General features: G+C 35.9%; 1 pseudogene; it reads right to left on the reverse strand.

Moving 5' to 3' along the window:
• Nucleotides 1–2,133: 2,133 nt before the first annotated feature.
• Nucleotides 2,134–2,610, reverse strand: LOC113757144 (annotated as a pseudogene).
• Nucleotides 2,611–7,024: the final 4,414 nt, after the last annotated feature.

The following is a 7,024-nucleotide window of genomic DNA, read 5'->3' on the forward strand; positions in this document are numbered from 1 at the left end:
ATCGACTCTCATTTCCTTTGTTTCCATTTATTTATTTTTTTAGAAACCTGGACAAGTTGCTCCAAATCATTGCATTTGTACTTTGCCTTAAAAGCTGTATATTAGCTATGGATGTAGTCCTGCAAGTTGAGATACTGTAGACTTTTTTTTTCTGCTAACTTATAAATTCATTCTAGAACACAAACCTCTAAGGTTGCATCTCAAGTCTAAGGTGTTGCATCTGGTGACTGAGAAATCTGGTGATAGAGTTCTAAGGCTGCATCTCAAGTCTACTTAAGGACTTGTACTAGTATCACTTTGGAAGAGCTTGGTAAGAGGACCAAAACTCATCAATTAGTTTTGATGTGAAAAAAGATCTTCCTCCGTAAAAATTCATGAACTAGGAATGTTATTAGAACAGCATGGACAGCTTCTTATGGTATGTTTTGAGAGTCCATGATTCTCCAGAATATACTTGTTAGCCTTACTTGTGCTGAATTTCACATGTTTCACTATTTTTTAAGGGCAAAGGTGCTTTGGCCAAAATGTTTTGCTTGCAAATGTGTTGACCGCAGTTACTTCTCTGCCTAGTATGTTCCTTTTGTTAAGTTTACAAGGGAGAGGTCAAACCTCTTAAACAGAAACAAAACATAGGGTCGCAGCCCCTAAAATATTTGCACCACGCAATTCACTAAGTTCCTGTGGCGGTTCTGTTATAATCTGCATCCCAGATTCTTTGTTGACACTACTTTTAGCTAGCTAGTCTGCACACTTACTTCTTTCTCCAAACATGTTGTAGCCAGGATTCCCGATCCCTGCTTAAAACATTCCTGATCTGACATATTAGATTGTATAGTGGTGAGTCCTGTCCTGCTCCTTGTATTAGTTCCAAAGCTGCCTTGCAATTCGTGTCCAGAATCACTCTTCTTTCTCCAGAGTTCCAAGCCATTTTTATCCTTTTGAGTACTGCTAAGTGCTATCATATTATCTATTAGCCCAATATTCACTATAAAACCTGCTTTCCATCTCCCCCAGCTATCTATATGTCCCTTTTCAAATTAATATGGCTTTGCCTCTTCTACTTGGAATAATGCTAAATTGAGAAGTGTACATCTTGCCACAGTTAATTGCTAATTATTGATAGTTTCATGTCTTACATGGTAGTTTGTTCTCCATATAGCATTATTTTATACTGTATAATCACAAACTTTTTGCTGGATGTAGGTTGGATTTTCTGTTAACGGAGTAATAATACTAACTTTTATGTGGGTTTTGAAGGCATTCCTTGAGGTAATACCTTTTCTTTTCACATGAATGGTTCCCATTTTTGGTGCCATTCTTGAAGTAAATTTCACTGTGAATGTTTTGCAATGTCCCGCCACTTGCCTAACTCACTAGTTTGATTGGAATACAATATTAAGGGGTGCTGGTTTTCTATGGAATTAATACACCATGACAAACAGCAAAAGTAATTTCAGAGATCTAGAACAAGAAAGTTGTTATTTGCTTTTAAATGGCAAAGAAACATTCTAGTTATGTTGGTACACATTGCTCCTACTTGACACCTTATATCATGATCGACATTACTTTGGTTATCATACTTGACACCTTGTATCCTCTGTGGTGCATTAGTTTGGATTGTTTTGGTTTAGTTTAGTTTAGTTTATTTGAATGTTTTAGCTAAGCAAGTGAACTGAAGTTGCTTTTCCTTTAGTGTTGTGCTTATCGTCTTATCAACTGGTTATATTGTTCATAGCAGTACTTATATCAGTACTTGTTATAGTAGTGCTTGTTGCCTTATCAACTTGTTATATTATTCCTTTGAGGCTGAAGTTTAATAGCAGTACTTATTTCTTGAGCTAATTTGGTGCATTAGTTTGGGGCTGATTTTGATTTTGTTTGGGGGCTGATTTTGAATGTCCAGCTTTAATTATTGAGGTTCTTATTGGATTGCAAATTTTAGCTAAGCAACCGAACTACAAGAGATATAGTGAAATTGGGAAATGGCAAGGTTTAGTGAAATTTTGTCTGATGTTAAAAATTCCCCCTTGTGTTGAAATTTGGTATTTTTTTTTTCACAACAAAACGGCCTAGCAAATTGCCACACTTAAAAGACAGTATCTTTGATCGGAACAAAACAATGACTAAATTCGTTTATATTATTCCAATCTTGTTTGCCACATCCAAAGCATCGTAGTCTGGAGTCAACCGAACATATGCTTTCTTTGTTCCATCAGGCCTGATCAAAGTGTTCACTTTCTTAGTCTGTATGTCGTACATCTTCTTCACTGCATCTTTGATTTTCTTCTTATCAGCACGGATGTCAACTATGAATACCATGGTATTGTTATCTTCAATCTTTTTCATGGCAGATTCAGTAGTCAAAGGATATTTGAGAATCTGATAATGGTCCAACTTATTCCTAGGAGGAGCACTGATGCGTGGGTACTTCGGGTTCCCGTCCTTTTTCAATGTCTTAGGACGATGGAAGGTAACTTTGGTCCGGATCTTCTTGGCTTTCTTCTTAAAAGTTGTCCCAGATTTGACAAATTTGGCAACCTTGGCTGCCTAAGCCTTTGTATCAAGCTTTTTTGTGGTGTCAGCTTGAGGAGCCATTGCTGGAAACTGCCTTACAAATCTTTTACTTGAGGGGAGGAGCCGAGTGTTGAGGGGAGGAGCTGAGTGTTGCTGAAGCGGCTCTGTGTTGAAATTTGGGACTTGGATTTGTTTTGTAAAGCTACCTCGAGTTATATGTGAAATTTAGGCCAAATACCACTTATCAAACTATCTATAGGGTGTTGTTGAACTTCATTATGATATTTGAATGCTTATATGATATTTTGACATTTCGTAATGCAATGGATGTATTCATTTGCTAATTATAAATCATTGTCATTTTTTTCCATTTATAGATATAATTGTTGTAGGAAAATTTTCAATTTTCATGGTGATAAAGAGTTATCATTGAATCAGAATTTTTCATTAATAACAATCTGTGGTCATAGAATTAAAAAGTGTTTAGTGACAACAAAAGTCATCAGTAATTAGTCTATACCAATGACAATTACATATCACTTTTAGTGACGACATTTAGTTGTACATCATTGACAAGATACCATGTCATCACTAAAATTACAATAATTATTGACGACATCAGTTGTCACAAAGCAGTTCCATTCACTGACGACTTTTATTGTCGTCACTATATACTTTTACCGACGGGCCTTCAGTGACGACTCTGTGACAACTAGAAAGTTGTCAATAAAAGTTATCAGTGACGACTTTTTATTTTGTTGTGACAAAAATGGCTTGTCACTGAAAACCAAATTTCTTGTAGTGAACTCTCCATCTTTGCTCCTCCAATCTTCATCCAAATCTAACTACAAATACAAAAAGGAAAAACTACATTACCTATACTATACTACTCTAACTAATGAACTAAGAAAAATCTAGTGAAAGCTACATTTTTGGTGAGTTTCTCTAGCCTTCTAAAATTCTGAAAATGTTCTCCAAGGCTTCTATTTATAGAGGAATTCAAACTCATAGTGAGTTGTTAAAGTTAATGTAAATTGCCTTTTGGAATCACCAAAAGATGCTTCTTGAATTCTCTATACTTGCTTGCTCAGCTCCAGCCGGATTTCTTGCAGATAAATTGGTCAAAAAGCTTGTGTGAATAGAGCACAAGTTGCAGGGCCGAAATTGGTGATCCGAGGGCCAGATCCGAGGTCGCATTGCTCAAAATTCCTCTCGGATCTCATTTTTCTTCTTTTTATCTTCACTGCACATTAGGATCCGAGGCCTGTAATCCGAGGCCTGTAACATAGAGATCCGAGCTCGGATCCTCCCCTCGGATGTAGCCTCTGATTGCAGAAGTTTATCCGAGGACGGATCTAGTACAGATCCAAACACGGATTTACTTGCTCTATTTTTTTTCAAGTTCAACTGATATTTTCTCGATGTTAGAAGCTGAACTAACTCTTGTGCAATACATGAAAGTTGTATTTATTTGAGTTAGCTTTCCAATGCATCAAGAATCGTCCAATTTGGAGCTTTGTGGATAGAGAAATGACTAAAATACCCTCGGCTGGTCAGGGTTGTGTTTCAGCTTTTGACTATGAAAATATACTTCTGTATTTCGACATTTTGACAATGAAAATGACTGAACTGGATTTTGATGTCTTCATACCAAATGTGGATCTATCTCTTAGCTTCAAAATGGTATAAGAATCTCCTCAATCCGATTATTTTAGCTCAAGATATAGCCAAAATACGAAGATGTGTCAAAGCCGTGAAAACTTGCTTCCTTTTATTCTTGATTGCATTTCTTCTCTTGCACTTCATATTCTCTTTTTATCACTTTAAACCACTATCAAGCATCCAAATATCTTCTCAAATCACTCCATTTGATGATTGAATCATAAAACTACAAAAACATGAAGTTTTTACCATTAAAATCCATAGAAATGCAATTTTCACACTTTAAACCATAAAATGCATATTTTCACTAGAATCTTAGTTAATTATCTATAAAACTAAATAAAACACACCAAAACTAACTAACAAAAGATACTAAAAACATGTAAACTATGCACTTATCACTTGTGTTGAGTTAAAAATTTGCTGTAACCCCAATTTCAAGCTAGCTAATTTATCCGCTGCACCATTCGCCTCTCTGAAGACATGCGAAATCCCAACTGAAGCCTGAGATATTATTTTCCTGATATGACGCAGTGTATTGCATAGTGGCCATTTGGCCAGAGAATTCAATAGAATCAACTTCACCAACACCGCCGAATCGACTTCCACTGCAAAACCAAACATGCCTTTTGTACACCAAAAATCAAACCAAATAAAAGGGAAAGGTTCTTTGCCGCCAAGACGTCCCCCTGATGATTCCTAACCAGCCCACCCCCAGCGGCCACATTTTGCACGACACTTGCATCTGTATTAAGCTTTAGAGAATCCGGAGATGGTCTACCCCAAGATACGGCAACATGCCGATGCAAAATTGTAGATGAAGGAGCTAAAGATGGCCATATAACATCTGTATCTCCTTGGAAAGAAGAATTTTTGAATACCTTTGTTGTACCAAGTCGATTTAAGAAAACCTCCACCTCCCAGATGACTTGAGCAGCTAAGTGATTTACCCCTTAAACCTCGCTGCATTGCGTCCTTTCCAAATAAACCAAAGAATTATAATCGCAAGAGCAACTCGTATGTGATTCCTGTTAAGCTTGGGCAACGAAAGAAACCAGTGAAGCAACAAAGCCGAAACACAAGAGAATTTCAGTTTTTTCAGACCAAAAACGTTGAAAAAATGGTCCCCAAATAGCAACGGCTACAGGGCCATCAAGGAAGACATGAAGTGCCGATTCAGTACTTGATTGACAGCATACACACCTGGATACTAACATGAATCCCTTCTGCTGTCAATTCTCCTCCAAAGGCAAAAGATTATGAAGCAACCTCCACACAAAGAAAGACAATTTAATAGGGACAATTGCGTTCCAAATCAACCCGGAGACCAGAGAGATGTTTTTCCTTTTCCTGACAGTCTCCCAAGCAGTGGAAATGGAAAAAAGCCCATTAGCAAAAGAAGACCATGCCATGGAGTCCTTCTTAAACGGATCAAACTGTACCTGTAAAACTTGAAACACTATAGGTTCCGGTAACCAAAGCCTAAGTTTTGCCTCATTCCTTTTGTCCCCAATAAAGAATTCTGCCACAAGGAATTGAGGAGAGTCCTGCCGACAATAAAGTTGACACAAAGGATCATCCTGTAACCATCTGTCAACCCAGAAATCTACTAAACCCTCACCAAAACACCATCGTGTATATATATATATATATATATGCAAAGTGTATATATATCATGCATACAATACCTGGATTATCAGCATTCCATTGCTGCCATCCTTTCTACCTTGTGGCTTCTACATTCTAAGTTGATGTACCAAAATGAAAAATGGAAAAGAAGAAGAAGAAGAAAATTAATCATACAAAACTTTTTCTTGTAGACAATGAACTTTCTTTTATGCATTATTCTTGTCAAGGCACAGTTTTTTTTTAACTATTAATCCTCGAGGCACAGATTTTGTAGGTGACATAATGGTGAGCTTTTGCATCCGTCGATTGTACATGGAAAATGATGTAACTGGCAATCTGCTAAAGATTTGGATGCTAAAAAACAAGTCTGATGAAAAAAAAAGAAAGTCATAAGGACAACCAATATTCTCGATGACAAACAAAAAATAAACAGTAATTGAAATATAAAAATTGACCATGAAAATCTTGCACTCCCTATGAGCCATAATTTGAGATTTTTTGTTTTTTGGAATTCAAACTTTTTAAGAAAAAAAATGTAATTATTAAGTTTGAATGTGATGATTTTGGATGAACCTTAAACATGGTCCCCACATTTAAATTCTATGAGTCTAGTGGCACGCAAAAAGTAATCTTTTTCAAATGGTAAAATGGAATAGCTTAAGAAGTTGTGTTGATTTTGAAAAGATGATTCTTTGTTTGGATTATCCAAAAGGTGAAAACATGGCACTAGAAAAGGATGGAGGGAGGATAAAAGTAATAGTTGCTCAGTTATTTTACTATTTTACTACTATTTTATTTACCTTTTTATTGTATATTTTTCAAAAAGCTTCCTTTTGTTTAGTTAAATAGAAAACTGAAGACCATGTACTTTATTTGTTTTCCATTGTTTGATATCAATAGGGCAACAAGTAATTTTAAAACTAGTGTAACACATTATAAAAATTCATAATTTTTCAAAGAGTGAGTTTGTAGGAGTTTTTAGGGGGGGGGGGGGGGCAGGGGCCCCCTTTAAATCCACCACACCACTATTAAAGTCTCCCAAGCGTAAAATTTTTTTTAAATTGGAAATTGTGAAAATGTAAAGGAATAATAAATACGACCACATGCTAAAGAAATACAAATTAAAATTAATCAAAGCCATAAATAGGTATAATTATTCTATAATTAAAAGGTTATATTAACTTTGTTATAGGGGCTGTTCTCATTTTCTTTTACATCT

This window comes from Coffea eugenioides, unplaced genomic scaffold (assembly GCF_003713205.1).
Source record: "Coffea eugenioides isolate CCC68of unplaced genomic scaffold, Ceug_1.0 ScVebR1_277;HRSCAF=924, whole genome shotgun sequence".
Lineage (NCBI taxonomy): Eukaryota > Viridiplantae > Streptophyta > Magnoliopsida > Gentianales > Rubiaceae > Coffea > Coffea eugenioides.